At 43.7% G+C, this 16,312-nt stretch overlaps 1 long non-coding RNA gene across 1 annotated transcript in view; it reads right to left on the reverse strand.

Annotated features, from left to right (window-relative positions):
• Window positions 1-16,312, reverse strand: part of LOC137783879 (uncharacterized) — a 146,585-nt gene that overhangs the window by 65,292 nt on the left and 64,981 nt on the right. The window contains exon 2 of the long non-coding RNA XR_011077365.1: window positions 12,978-13,033. This is a non-coding gene — a long non-coding RNA (uncharacterized lncRNA). The remainder of the gene's footprint in view (window positions 1-12,977; window positions 13,034-16,312) is intronic.

Here is a 16,312-nt window from a genome sequence, read left to right on the forward strand (position 1 = left end):
CAATATTCTCTGACCTACTCCAAAAGAGTTTAGTTTACGTGAGCGGCACAAAATGAAAACCCTTCTCACCTAAACATCGTCGTGAAGGAGAACTTTAAAGGCTCTAATGAAACTAAAGTCATAAAGACTTCCAGTAATGATCAGTGAGGACGCAGATGGGATTTGATGTCGCTCACATACACACAAACACGCTTGCAGTCAGAATTCGTATGTCATATTCCATCCACTGGGTGTGTAATGACGCCCGTTATTAAAACGGGTAATTGTCTTGCGGTGGGGTTTGTGTTATTGGATCCGGGGCCAGTTCTGCAGACACAATTGGAGGCAACGGGATGTAAAGTCGCTGAGCAGTGAAATGGGCAGCAGGGCTGAGCAGACACACAGAAGATGGTATCAGCATCAAAGGGAGATGCTGGCATTGTGCTGTCTGACCCTTGTGAATGGCATTCAGCCCACCTGTTACCCTACCCCCTCTGGGACTCTCACTCGCCCTGTCCCCTTGCCTCCAGGAACCAGACACTCGGTGCATGTGATTACAGTTTCTCTGGCGGAGGTCCGCAACAGATCATATCCGTACAAAGGCATAAAGATAAATAGTTAATCCTCTCTCTCTCTCTCTATCTCGTTGTAAGAACTACTCCAAGTACAGGTCATTATTCACCGGGGAAGAAAATGCTCGTCTTCTTCTTTCTCACAGACACATTTAAGTCTTCAGGATATTTTTTTTTCTTCTGCGAGTTGACTGCTGAGGATATCTAAAGGATAATATATCCCCCCGCTTATGCCACTGCTTTATACTCAATTCTCCAGTCTGTCTGCCAGATTTGCCATTAGGCTGCTGTCATTCCACATATCTGCAAAACGTATCCCTGTGTTTCACATCTCGACTCAGACTGAGCAGTCCTTCATTTGAAACAAAGCAGTATAAACAAGGAGAGAAAATATAGTTTTTATTTATGAAAGGAATGGCCATGTGGGCCTTACTCAAGAACTCTAATACAAACACATTCATGAGCTCTCCTTCATACATAAAATTCAGCCCACGGTTGCACCGTTTTGAGTGCACCGTAAAATTAAGTCGACACAATTACCAAGCAGCATAGAGACAACCGCAAATGTACAACAAACACAAATAAACATACCAAATCGAAACAATGAAATGCAACGGGGATTGAAAAGAAAAGTCTGTCACGTGAGATCAAAATGACAGTAGAGATTTACGCATGATAATTAGTCAGTTAAGATCAAATTATAGAAATTACAGGATAATGTGTGTGTGTGTGTGTGTGTGTGTGTGTGTGTGTGTGTGTGTTTGTGTGTGTGTGTGTGTGTGTGTGTGTGTGTGTTGCAGTTAATGTCACTCACCCTGAAAGGGGGTAACTACAGGGTAAATCAGTGAATAAATGAATAAAACACTTCCATAAACCAAGAAATTGCTGCTGAGATAAATACGGCTGTGATTTATGAGCGTACTCTTATCTGCGATGCACTGACGCAATATTCAATGGCATGATTGCATACTTTATTGAGTTGTGAGTTGCTGCCCAGCCAATGTACAGGTCAACTAAATATGGAAATGTGGCCAATTGAGTGAACTGATCATGTTTTATGATGCCAGACTATCTAAGATTACTGATTACCGTTGTAAAGCCAAAGGTTATGAAATGTACTGTGTTGACGAGGACCTCAGAGGCCGTCAGGGGCAAAACTAAAAGGAAGCAAAGCATGGGAGAGAAATGATGAGCATCAGATACACCATGTATAACAAACTGGCAACGACCTTGGATGCAGGGCAAAAATCAGAAGTCAAATTCAGATTTGGCCTTTCGTTGCCTTTTTGGTTCAACGACAACAAGCCAATCCTCCTTTACGGCGTCATTGAACTCTTGTTTAACGTTGGCCCCACAAACAACATTAATCTAGTTCCTGTCCAGCTGTGCACAGTGTGACTGGGAGATGGCAGGAGATGAAGGAGGCGGACCTCGACAGTCCCAGTACCCTGCGGTCTGCACTCCAGCCAGCCAGCTGGTGTCATTGGAGCTTTCCATGACTTGGACCGCAAAGGTGATTGCTCAGCAGGGGCCCGGGTTTGGGATAATAGTCCAGTGTCTTAAAAAAAACTGCTCTTTACTGCAGTCATTTTATCAGCAGGGTGCTTTCAGGAACCGTCCATGGACACATTGTTACGGGAACAATTCTCCTACAGCTCAAAATCACACACACACACACACACACACACACACACACACACACACACACACTCACAGAAGAAAAAACTACTTCAATAGCTATATCTGACCTTTCCAATTAGACCCATCATGATAGCGTTAGGTGTCTATGAGGAAAGTCATTCCGGTGGAGAGCATAATGGCGTCACATTCTCACTTTTGTGAGGACACGGGGCAGGAAACCATTATATGCCTGTACAGGTCTGGCCGGCAGACACTTTTGCAACAGCACTCTTCCACAAGTGTGGAAGTGCCCAGAAGTATTTTCAACAAAAAAAAACACACAGAATCCAACACTAGTGAATTTTCCAAACTTATAACCAGCAAAAAGCATTTAATTTTCTGTGAGGAAAAAAAGCCTCCGTGTGGATTAGCCGCGCACGCTCGTGAAGTTAAACAAGCGCTGTAAAAACACCATGCAGTTCTTTGCTGTAGCACAGTGGCACACTTCTTCTTCTAGTATTTACATAGCGACTGGAAAAGTCAAGCTATTTCCTCCTTTGCCAGACCAAAGGCAAAAGGGACAGAATAAACAGGCCTTTCAGCCTGTCCTGTGGGAATTGATATCCTTTTACCAACCACCGCATAGTTTTTAACATGAAAAAAAAAGGCCAAAGCGAGGATTTTCTTGTATGTGCATGCTCCCTAAATATATGCAAAGCTCTGAGTGAGACAGAGGGAGAGTAACAGTTAGTGAGGTTATCAGCGCTGAGGATTGTGATCTGGCAAATGCGGAGATCAAGTGTGCGTATCGCGATTTCAATGAAGTAAAAGTAGTTTCATGAGATCTTCAGAGCGATTACAGGTGGATATATGAATTGTTTCTAATCTACCTGTATGGATTCAGCCCATGCAAGCACTGACGCGTTTTCAGGAATCTGTGATTTGTCTCCGAAGTGTCTCCCCCTGTGCTCCATTCACCTCCGTCACATCGTTCACATCAAGCCCCCATCTCTTGTCTCATGAAAGGCAGTCCATTACTGCATATTAGCAGCAGAGTGATGCAGGGAGATAAGGGAGCCTGCTGATCAAACACACAGACAAATCGCCAGTGACAGAAACACACATTTGTTGCTCAGCGTTTAGCTTTGATCTCTGACTCTGCCAAGAGCCTGAGAGAGAGGCAAGTCTCAGCCTTTGAACTGAAGCTTTTCAGAGGTTTCTCTCTCTCTCTCTCTCACACTTTCTCTCTGTCTCTTATGGAGATCTGTGTCTACACTCTACATAGTTATCGTTTGCAATCCTGCTCCCCGACTGATAGGGCCTACATATTCAGCGGGACAGTGAGGAGATGGATACAGTACGAGGCAGGCAGAGGATCCACATCACAGAGAGAGAACATGACACAGGTGATGTTGATGCTGATTGTTTGAGATGCTGGGCCTCTGGTGGGCCGACAAGGGCCTATTCGAGTGAAAGGATTGTTCCAGACTTTAACAGCAGTGTTCTTATAAAACCTGCATGCAATCCCAAATCACGGGGAACCCAGCAGCGGTGTCAACAAGTTGTGATCGTGCTTCAACGCCGGCAGCATGTTGACACACACACAACACACACACACACACACAAAGATTTTGATTAGACTTTCTTCAAATCTTCTAATCTCTGATTTGTTTTGATACCACACTTCATTTTGTTTGCATCCTCGCAACCATGTGCAAACACATGCATTGGCGGGCACGCACACGAGGACCCGCACACACACGGAAGGAGACTTGTTGTAGCATCGTAATAACAGATAAGTGGCTTCTGTGTGCCTAAGCTGTCATCCATGGATCATCTCATTTCCTGACCGGGCCGGCCCCGGACCCCTGTGTGTTATTACAAACAGCCCAGATCATGTGACGGGGGAGGAAGATTACTGGGGGAAACTAATTGAGGCTTCTCTGTGTGTTCTCTGCTGGAGAACAGTGGGGTGACTGTTTGGCCAGGCGGCCTGATACTCAACCCTCCCGTGTCCCTTGCAATCACAAAATGGCCATTACAAACAATGACCCCCGTCAAAGCCAACGGACCCGGCCAGCCTGTGGTGAACCGGATCGGTCTTTTGAAGCTTGGGGGAATCCCCTTATCCTGATGGCGGCGGTGTATGGGCACGGGATTAGTGCATCTCAACACCTGGCTCAACGTGTCATCGGATTGGTGAGCTCGTATTCATGGCAGGTTTAGACTGAGAAGGTTCTCCTTGTTGACGTGTGATTGAAACATAAACCACAAAGAAATGTTCCATGGATCTAGCTATTCCAGTGCTCCATACATATAAACATATACATATATATATATATGCTGTTCTCAGCGTCATCCTTTCCCAAATGCCTTGACCCAGCTACATTATTGACACCGCGTGTTGCTCTGGCTGTCGTGTACAACAACTGCCCTGATGGTAGCGTCACCCGCTCTGGCTCTGTACCATTCGGTGGTATTGTTACCTTCAGTACAATGGAGCTGGAGAGAAGCCACCAGCAGCCGCAGCAGCAGCAGCCGCAGCCCACTGGTGCTCACATAGGAACAACTGTCAGCTAGCATTTGTTCTGAGTGGAGCAGTATGGCTGTCGCACAGAGCTATTATTATGATACAGCCCTGGGTCGGGCCGGGGCTTCAGGGTGAAACCAAGTGATCCAGTGTCATCACTTTCAGCCGCGCCTCTCCATACAACAGCATACTGTGAGGCCTAAATGGAGACACATTAAGAGCTACACAAAAATTCTGTTTGACGGGGTGAAATACACGTGGAGCTCCAAAAAAGAAAATGCACACAGACAAGAAAAGTGGTCCGTATTTATCGAGAGCCGTGGAAGGTATGCAGGCACGAGACCTCCCTTTTCAACCACATTTACACAGTGACCCCTAATACCCGCTGCGCTCGCATAACATAAACAGTTACATATACGCCGGCACTTATACGCACAATCCCAAACACACTTCTCGCTAGAGAAGATCCAGGCCTTGGCCAGTGAAGCAGACAGTGGGGGATGGGGTTGTAGAAGGAGTGAGGGATTGTATTTCCTCTCAGGATATGGTCCCTGTGTTTTCTTTTTTTATGTGCAGTCTGCCCCAGGCCCGGCCCAGTTCCAGCCTGGTGCCAGTGCCAAGGCTAGCACAGGCGCCGTAGCTGGCTGGACAGGTCTGATAGCACTTTTACAAGTGGGAATCTGAGAGCCACCGTGCTTTAAAAGCTTGGCTACTTGTGCTGCGTCTCAAATGACATCCTCTCGCCACCAATAAAGCAATAATCTTGACCACTCCTGTGTCAAGTGGCTCTCTGGTCCTAGTTAATGCACTGTGTGTGAGACTGGGAGATTTGATCTGGGCTCATGGGAGTGATCGTCCTTCTTGGACACCATTCTGGGGTTCGTCCGAATGGAAATGGTGATTGATCTTGAACAGTGCTTGCTGGGCAGTTGACCATCGAATGGTGGCCTCATAAGTAGGAAGACGTCAGTCTACGCGACTAGACTGCAGGTCTTGTGGGACTCCTCGCTTTGACTGATTGGCATTTTTACATGCTTCAGAATCCACTCAGGTTTAACTGATAGAAAACTGAACTAAACTGAAAACTGATTATAGTTGACTATCTATAAAGTGCATATACTGTACAAAGCTCAATTGAGGGATTCTGTGCACCAGATTTAAGGCATAACAACAGGCTCTCTCGCTAGCATAACTGCCAACTTACCAAGTTGAAGACAGGCTAACTTCATTGAAAAAATGATCGCAGCCACACTTATAGTGATTTTCTGAGCAGCTCATTTTCTTAGCCCACTACGGCTCTCAAGCCCACAGGATTGCTGATGCTGATACAAGTTGAAGGATTCAGTGGACTGAAATGCTGTGTATCTGTAAGACGAAGCTGTGATTGTCCATGCCGGCGTGACCAACAACCAATCACAGACAACTACTGTTTGTCTATCCACCATCCTTTCCACAAAGTGTCATGGCTACACTTCTCCTAACTCACATGCTGTTAAGAATACACTACACAGATATTCATATATCTGATGAAGTATGACTACGTTATAGTCCAGTGATGTTATGCACTTCTATGATGTTGGAAGGCTTGCAAGAGACAGAATGTCCTTGATAAAAATAGTCAAAATGATATTTGAAAGAATTCAGATTGGATCCAAATTAAAAATTAAAAAATGTTACTGCTGATATCATGGTTTGTCGCTGAGCCATATTTGCAGACGTATCATTCTAGTTTGCAGATGGAACTCAAAGTTTTTTACCACAGTCCAATAAAAATTGTTTAAACTGTCAGTGTATACTGTAAGAAATTCTAAAAGTTATCCTTTTACTTTCCTATAGTCAATTGTAGTTATTATTTGCACAAAAACACACAATTCAAATGAAATATAAGTCATGTTTATTGATAAAAAAAAACGTGTTATTAGTAGTTTTAATGTTGTACAATATACTGCTCAGAGCTAGTGTTAGGAAGCTTTTGATTGATTAATAAAAGGATCTTTTATCAATTAATTTTATCTTTTAATCAATTCTAAACATTCTTGGTCCGAGATTAGTAAATTTGCGGTTGAAAAAAGCTAATAAATCACAATACATCGCGATACTCAATGTATCGCAATATCGTGATAATATCGTATCGGGCCATAGGTATCGTGACAATATCGAGGGACCTCTGGTGATTCCCACCCCTAATGAGGATTAAGCCAGAAAGCGGCTTCTTGAAACTATTTTTTGCAAGCATGAACTTCCTTAAATAAATGGCATCACTCTTGGTCCTTGTGCCACTCCACATAATGTTTCATGTTCATGCAACCGATGCTCCACCCAACCGTCTCACAACAAAATTCCACCCCCTCCTTTTCCAGGTTAGTCACACAATTTACCCCAGTCTTTCCAAACAGAGCGTGAGCTCAGCGGCGTCTCGGTTGCTCAAGTTTGAGGCCATGAACAGAGAAGAGAACAGCGGGGATAAGCCCTGGACGGGTCTTGACTGTGTCGCAAGACACCCACCTTTTCTGTCTCCTACTCAGACTACACTGAATCATCCAATTGTTCACAGAAATATTGCTTAAATGTATGACGTAGAAATGCCGATGACTACACGTTCATCGGCATTTTATTTGGGGTCGTCTCTTAAAAGCATCAGCCAAATATAAATAGCGATGACAACGGGCGGCTTTGACAGCTCTTAAGTCGCCCATCCATTAAACACTCCATCTAAACCTTCAGAGCTAATTGGTGAATCAAATAATCAGAGTTAAGAGGTTTGGAAGGCACTGTGCCACCTGCATCGTGGATAATGTTACACTCTTACGGCAGCGTTAATGCACCGCTCCCTATTCCTGACCCCTTAACCATTGTTCCCTGAGGCACTTTCATTATCCCATTGATGTGATGTGAACGGGTTTGCCGTTCTACACAGAATGGACGTATTAAAACTAACATGCTCGTAGAAGTGGTGAATAAGTGACAGAAGCAATTAGAGCAAATTCACAGGTACACTTCCGATTCATTACGGAATTATCATCGTCATTGACCGCCCAGCGGCGCCATAAAAATAATCACGGCCCATTATGAGCAATATTGTGAGCTAGTTAGTAGGCCACAGTGTAGTGAAGGGAATTTGTTTATTTACGGCTGGCTGGCTTTTGATTACTCGACATTTGACAAGAACAAATTCACAGTCGTGGCAATTTTCTTTCGGAACCATCCAGCGTGATGAAGACAACAGGGCTTTGATGGATTCTCTCAGGGGACTGATCATGTCAGCCAGATAACACAACACTTGTTATAAGACACATATCGCTTATTTTGAACTCATTTGATTAGGTTTGATAATTACCTGCGTTCCTCGTTGAGTTGCCTTCAGGATACGGAACGACTTGACGTGCAAATGGAAGTCAGATTGGGATTTCATCTTCGCATGCAGTTACAGTGACTTGTGCATCTTCCTGCTGTTCACTTTTAGAAAAACTAGCATTGCTACCAAATACACAAGTGCCTGAAGAAATATCCTCCAGTGAAGTGAAGGCAAAACTAGATGCTTTAATGGAAGAATCTTACAGCTTTGATGTATTATAACCAAACAGCATATGAATCAGGCAGGGAAATAGAGAGCGAATTAGCATCAGGACAGGTCTCCTCCCCCAGCCTTCCACAAGCCTCCCATCATTCATTATGATGATCTATGGCTGCTCTTTATGCCCTGACTTGATATTTCAGACTCATGTGAGGTGTGGATCATTAGGGAAAGCTTTTACCATTAATAAGCAGACGTTGTTTGTTTACATGACTAATACTCCGAGAGGCAATGAGGTTGAAGCATTTAGAGCTGGGCATTCATCTTCCCCACACCAGTAAATATCACCCAGATGCTCTTGATATTTACTGGGCTGAAGAAAAAATGGCGAGGTGGACAGACTTCATCATGTGAGGCGACGTTTGCGGAAAGAGAGGAACGGAACGAAGGAATGTAGAAATTTATGAAGGGAGGGAAGGAAGGTTTAGAAGTCAAAAGCAGAAAAGTGGAGGAATCTGAAAAGGTCCACGTGCAGATGCGTTTGTTCAAACCAAAGCGAAATACAGGACAGAGCAGAAATCTCAGACGACGTTTATGGGGGTCAGACTGTTTGAAGTAAGGAGTGACCTGGGTTGGGTTGTTTGCTCAGCAGGGTGAGCCGACGCTGTTGTTCTTCATAGACTAATGAATATCCAACCAGTCGTAATACGCTCGCGAAGATAACTAGGCGATAAGGCAAACTACTGAGTTGACTCACGCAAACGCATGGACAAAAGTGCTGAGCATATTTTTTATCTAGAGATACTCCCAGGTTGATCAGCAACAACAAAACTATGGTGACAAATTAAGGACACAAATGTAACGTGTATATTTCCATTTATGGAACTGCAGACACGCTGTCGAGGGGTGGACCGGGTGGATGATAGTTTTTTGAAGGCCTTTCCAGTTGGATGATAATTTACTTTCAATTTTATTTTATTATGTTGATCAAAAAAAAAGAAACATAATTCAGGCGAGATTAAGTTTCTTTCTATACATATTTACTATTCCAAATAAATTGAACATAACTTTATTCTCTTGGAGGTTGCATGAGTCAATGGTTTGGTGAGTATAACAAAAATGTAATTTTTCGTGTATCTACCACATAGATTGTGGACCAAGCGGCAATCTGAGAAATTAAGTTGAAATGTGCAACTTTACAGAAGAAATAAACATGTTTACAGCCTGATAGTCTGTCCAACAGGTTTTTTCGGTGAGTCAAATTCCTACAGTCAGTATTATTTGTATCAGGCATCGAAGAGCAAAAAAGTTTTATAGAATCCATGTTTTGGAGCGTTCTATAAGACAGCACCATCACAACACAATGAGGGACTATGCTTTGAAAGTAATGGCACCTCTTCCTTCCTGTAAAGTTCCAGAGACTCAAACAATCTTCTCTGAAGCTGTTCTGGCGGCTCATGTTGGTTTTCTCCCGTAATTTGTCACCGATCTGTGCGCGCGCATGCACAGACTCGCACACCCACAAACAAACAAACACACACACATTCACACAAACTACACCATATGCTGAGTGATGCTGGCGCTAATTAAAATCTCTTGGCGAAAAGGTTAGCGAAAGCAGATGCATCACTTGACCTTTTCCAAACATCATCATAACATAACAACAAAAAAGGGAGTGTGGGCAAACAGACAGGAGCATTAGCATGTTCTGATGGCTACATGGACAAGGTGGGGCACCGCTAATCACAAGCCGGGTACCGACAAACACTCCGCCAAAGGAAGTACAGATCCTGATCCCGGCAAAGCATGGTCTAAAAAGCCTTGGGAAAACAGTGCCGGTACAGTCATTCAGATCAGTGATCCTCTGTAGGCGTTGTCGTACCCGCCGGGGGAGGAGGCCTCGAAGACGATAGGAGCAGGAAAACACATCCATCAGGCTCCCACAACACACTCATATCCCCTCTGTGTCCGTAACTGTGTTAAATTGCAATTATGTCCTTGTTAATACTGTAATAGAGCAGGCCATCGGGGAGCAAGGGGGATGGACACTGAGGTTGGGGGAGGTGTGGGAAGACCACGGAGAGGTAAAGCGCAGTGCAGAGACCCAGTTATGATTCCTCATGTTCCCATAAGAAGCTGGCAGGAGACGCTGATAATATGGATTCGTTGATGAGCGATGACAGCAAAGACGTGTCTTTCCACCTTATGGATTATTGAGATTAGGTTTGAGGGACCGCCCACTTGCTTTCCTTTCGACCCGACCAGGAAAAGAAAGTGGCTTAACTTGTCATCCCTTTAGAGAACGGTGTAATTAACGGGCTCTGATGAGCAGCTCAATCTCCGCAGACAAGAGGAGATTGGCCTGGTTTTGGAGAAGAGGTGCAGAGCATGAGTATGTGTGTCAGACAGACAGAGCAAGCGAGAAAGAGACACTCATGACTTTTATGTACACCACACTGATGCCGACTCGACCTTGAACGCATCCTCGCTCATGTAATTCTTATTAGTTTATCATTCTATGTATTTAAAATCCAAATTTTGCAGGTAGGGTTCAATTAAATGTAAAAAAAAAAAAAATGTAGAAAGAAAAGCCCCGGATACCTGCCAGCAGAGGCTCAGGAGCGCCATTACAACTCTTTTAGAGGTACATTTGACGAATGTGTAAAAGACAAGATGCATTCGCATTATCTTATTGACTTGTTGGAGCGGGAGAGACGAATGGTGGAGTGCTATCGTCAGAGAGCAGTGCAGCACTTCCTCCTGTTTCCCTCGAGGATAAATATTTGAATCAAATTATCTACGTTATTTTTGTCTCTGACGTTGGCTCTCAGCATCGGGGGAAACGCTTTTGCACACAAGAACAGCGTTTCATCCTGAGTGGTATATTTCCAAACACCAGCAGTGACGCGGTGTTAAAGCAATTCATAATGCATGATTACACAACGTGTACTGTAGTTCCAACATGCATATGCTGAAGCATCATTTTATGGGCTTGTAAAACATGCCTACTGTACTGTACATGTGCTATAGGGAATAATATAAATGGTTCAGCTAACTAATACAGACAAGTAAACCTTTCAATAATTTAACAATGCTGTTTGCTAATGTCCTCCGTCCCATTTAAATAGTAACTAATAAGTGAAACAATGTTGTGAAGGAATACATTGTAACCAGCTTGATAATTATACAGAAGAGTAGACTAACTGTGACGCCATTACACAAAAAGAAAAAAAACATCCTTCTCATGTAATTGTCTCATAAGAATAATGCAATATGCTTTCGGTTTGTAGTCTGTATTTGAAACTACTTTCTCCTGAGGAAATAGTCTCTACGCAAACTGCTTACAGTGTGCTGTGTGGATTATTCGGGCATAAACTAGGCCACTGTTTCTGGAAAGAGATGTTACTTTTGAATTTTTAAAAACTACTTTTAACGCCGTGAGCATTTCAACAGAAATTTCATTCACCTCCTTTTTCGCCTAATGCATGTTGGAATTCGAGTCGGCTCCCCGTGACCCTGAAGAGGAACAAAATGCTATTGTGAATTAATGTTTTAGTAACAGGCTGCCCTTGTACATATAGAAAGAGACTCTATAGGCGACTGAATAAAATTCACTTACGCTCTGGAAACATTGTGCTCTAAGCCACAATTTCATCAATTGCCTTTTTTCGAGAACCTTCTCTTTTGCTTTTTGCGATTCTATATAAAGAACGTCCGGAAAACAGCCTGGTCATCCGGCTTCCGAACCATCTGATGATGTCATTAATCCAACCTGATTTGAAATGAATAAAAGGGGAGGGGAGGCCCATTCCTCACGGTAATCTGCCAATATTGAGACGGCGGGAGCACTTAGAGGGAGACAGCGTCGGGAAGGCACAATAGAAAGTGTTTTAGCAGAGATGAATCTGCTTAAACACAAATGCTTCCAGTCATGGGGGGTCTGAAGCTGCAACGTCATTGGTCAAAACTAACTTGCCTTGAGAATACTTAAATTGCTGTTAAATGTTAAAAGGCGAAACATCCAAAAAGGTCAGACAGTGAAATGGTTGCTTTGGTGAACTAATCGGCACTGGACTTCATAATTATCACGGGGTCATTCTTTACCCTGCGACAATTTCACAGTGATTCATATCCACGTGGGAGAAATATGAACTCGAAAGCAGAATAGAAAAACCAGGAAACATAAGAATAATGTAGAAGCAGAGATACAGAACACGTGCCAATGCAAGACATGTGCAATGTGCTTTACACAATGGTTTGCACATTTTCCATGTTTGCCTAACTGAATGGGGAGCTCCATAGAGATTCACACCTGCAATAAGCAGATGGTCGGCTGAGCACTTTGAAATGATTTTGTGTTAAGACTTGTGTTTTATTGAACCAGCTAAACCAGATCAACTGCGGTGTAAACGCTCAAACTTGAACTCTGTGATTAACGTTGTTCTGAAAGAATGCGCGTAAGCGAAACTTTAAAATTAAAGTTTACGGTAAACAATAATTAATGAAGATGTCGACCATGAATTAACTCACATTGCTGGCCAGTGTTATTGAAGGGCTTCGGTGAAGGGGTTAAAGTGTATTTCATAGTTATCATGGGGACAATAAACGAAGGATGCAATAAACAAAACGGCCTAAATTAATATTGGATTTATGAGCAGAGCAGTGATTTGAATTCCCAGGCTCTCGCTCACTCGCTCCCTCCCTCCCAATTCAACACGCCTTCACTCCACACTTTGATCTTGAATCACCAAAAACAAGTTACCTTTGCACTTTAGACGCCGTTCACCAACATCCAGCTGTGTCCACACGCAGCTGCCTCTGAAAGAGAGGAAGGAGGATTCGGTGAGAAAGGACGGCATGGGAACAAAACAATGAGATAGAATGACTCATTCGACCTTCATTGAAGAACCCGGCATGCCAGTTGTAAAAAATCAAAGCGGCAACACGATTGTAAAGCCGATGCTTTGACCGATGAAACAAACACATTAACTTTGCAGTGCGATCAAGTTCCCAGGCGGAAATGGTTTTACATGTCTCATTGTTTGATGAGTCTTTTCACTAAGTTGGCATAAGCACCAGCATGAGGATTAAATCCCTGAGAGGCATTTGTTGCTCTTTCACCTTTGCCAACATTGTTATGGTAGCTCTCTGATTTGTTTTGTTTTTTCTTTCTGTTCCCTTGCTTGCAGTTAACTTCTAATCTTTTCCCACATTTTGTGCGAGTTAAAGCAACAGTAAACCGTGCAGAAAATACATTGTATGCACTGCAGTTTCTTTTTTTATGTGCATTAGGAAAAACCTTTTGTTAGCATATGAGACTCTTGTCTTCCTCTCTCTCTCTCTCTCTCTCTCTGAGAGTTCTGTCTTTGGGTTAGTATTAGAAACCTAAAGGCATGCGTAGTTAGGAGATTACGTATAAACTTTCAAAGCAGGAGCTCCCATGACTCGTCTCAGTCATTCGCTTGCTGTTCCCACAGTCTGGTTAATATTTTCTAGAGTTTTATGATAACTCAACAGATTTAGTGTGTGATATAAAACTGTAATCTATCGCTATGCCTCGCCGAAGATGGTCGAGGATTCAGAAAACAGAAGGAAACTGAGCCACGTTTCAGTTCGATGCCAGACCTTGTTAACCCTCCCCCCTCCGCTATGACATCACCCTGTCTGGGAGCGAGGTACGTGATTGACCTTGAGGGGGGTTTCAGACATTACAACATACACTTCATCTCCCTTTTCCAGTACAAACCCTGAGAAAAACCAGTATCAAATATGATCATTCAAACAATGCACATGTGTTGGTTTGTATAATACATGGAGCTGTCTGTTACTACCATGACCTCTCTGGATCCTCATTGATGGGCCTGACCTTCCCATTCAACTCCTGAAGAGGCTCATCTCCTTAAAAAGTGCTTAAAAAGAAAAAATACACTTTTGTTGTAGTTGAAACTTTTCAAAGCATCGTCTAAAAGGCGCATTTCTATTACACACAAATAGTTCTCAAAGTGAAGCCGGAGCAACTTCATTTATTTATTTCTTTTAATATCTGAGTGTTGTGACTTTGACCCATGTTCTTGTTGCTTTTTATTGGCCGCAATGTTATGGAAGAGCTCAATACTCTTCTGTCGATAAAACATAAACGTCTGCGTTGCTGATTTAAGTGCCATAGAGACCGAAACCTTTAAGGGTGAGCGACCCGGCGACGTCATCATGAAAAGGAAGAATGGGTTTTGGTTGTGTTACACAACGACAAGTTTTTAGGGAAGAGTTGTTCCATTTTTATTTTTCCGATTACCGTGGGAGTGTTGCGCAAGCTGCACATGACGCTGTGTGCTCACTTTAATTAATTTCTGCAGTACAATAGAGAACTCGTACAGAAAAAGCTTCCCTAAAGGTTCGTGGGATACTGATGGTAGTCGATGTCCTTCAAGTCACCCTTCATTCACAGGCGTACCACGCTCGTTTCTAATCATAAAACACGCTTGTCAGGATTTTAGGATGCTGCCAATAGCTATTGTTTTTGATAGTGTTTATGTGAACACACACGCGCACACGCACACACACACGCACGCTATAGTGAACTCATTAGTCATTCTGTCATAAAAGCAGTGTCAGCGTGAACAATAAACATGGCTCATCCAAAACAAGGCTTTTGTCTGTCTAAAAAAAAAATGGTGTTGGCAGGCAGTGTCTGTAACAATGCAATAACCAAATAGGCCACACACACGAAAAACACACAGAGGCCTATAGCACACTGCACGTAACACAGCACAGCACCGCCGCGTTGGGCCTGTCTGATTACAGCAAGTGATAGCGGAGAGGGAAATTAACCTATCTACCAGACCATCTGAAGCTCAAACAAATGAGGAGATGGAGGACAGAGACAAATAGGGGAGGGGATGAAGAACACAGAAGACCAATTAAAGAGAGACGAGGTCGGATTATGGTGAGGAGGTGGTGGGCGATCAGGGGGAGGAGAGTGGTTAAAGCAGTAAAAACACCAATATTTACTTAATCCTCAATACAAAGGGAACAAGGAGGAAGGTATTGGTATACAGGTCAACAACAGTATGTTAATAGCGTGTGTTAAATACTAAGAAGGGGAAAGGAAATCTGAATGGACTGAGCATGAGGATGAAAGGAAAGAGAAACAGGAAGGAAGGAAGGAAGGAGAGGAAGGAGACGGGTGGGTTAGAAAGAGGAATGAAGGGAGGGAGAAAGAAATACAGACATAAAGAGAAGAAGGAAGGAAGAAACAGAAAGAGAGGGAAGGAGGAATGAAGAAAGAAAAAGAGGGGGATGGAAGTTGAGATAAAGAATGAAGACACAAAGAAAGAAAGGGAGGAAGGAAGGAAAAAAAGAGGGAGATACATAAACAGAAGGAGGAAGAAAGAAAAAAAGAAAGAAAAGAAGGAAGGAAGGAAGGAAGAAAGAAAGAAAGTGCCAGAGAGAAACATTTTATGGTCAGCTGTCCAATATTGCTCGGCCATGAAATCCTTACTGTGGGAAAAATGAACATTTTATACACCTATGAGCAGTAGTGAAAGATCCTCCTCTGATGTTCACACACTGCCGAGAGACAGTTCAGCCTGAGACCAGATGGTTCAAAATGCTCTCTCTCACACACACACGCACGCGCACACGCACACACACACACACACACACACTTACACACACACATGCGTAGATACCCGGTGAGTGATGATGAGGCTGTGGCGCTGCTGCGTTTTTAGGGGCTCGCGTGTCTGGACGCCACACCGGCTCTGGCAGGCCGGTTCCAGCCGCAGGTGAGTGTCCGGATGCATAATTAACAGGCCGCTTTGGCACCTGACAGCCTCAGAGGTCACGGCGTCCTCTCCATTAGCCGGGCGCCAATCAGCCTCTGGATCACCTGAGCACGTCCTTGTCCCAACAGCAGATTGCCCAGAGGACATCAGTCACATTATACAGCCCAATCAGCGGCCGGGACTTACACAAAGGCCTGAGCCGAGACAGCCAGAGATAGAGTACAGGGGTGATGTCTCCCAAATGAAGCCGAGCTGCCACTCAGGGCACATGGGGGACAAGACAAAGCACACCCTGCACAAGGATACGACCTTC

The sequence above is a fragment of the Clinocottus analis genome, unplaced genomic scaffold (assembly GCF_023055335.1).
Source record: "Clinocottus analis isolate CAN_PGR_092001 unplaced genomic scaffold, fCliAna1.0.p SCAF_1, whole genome shotgun sequence".
In the NCBI taxonomy this organism is placed as follows: domain Eukaryota; kingdom Metazoa; phylum Chordata; class Actinopteri; order Perciformes; family Cottidae; genus Clinocottus; species Clinocottus analis.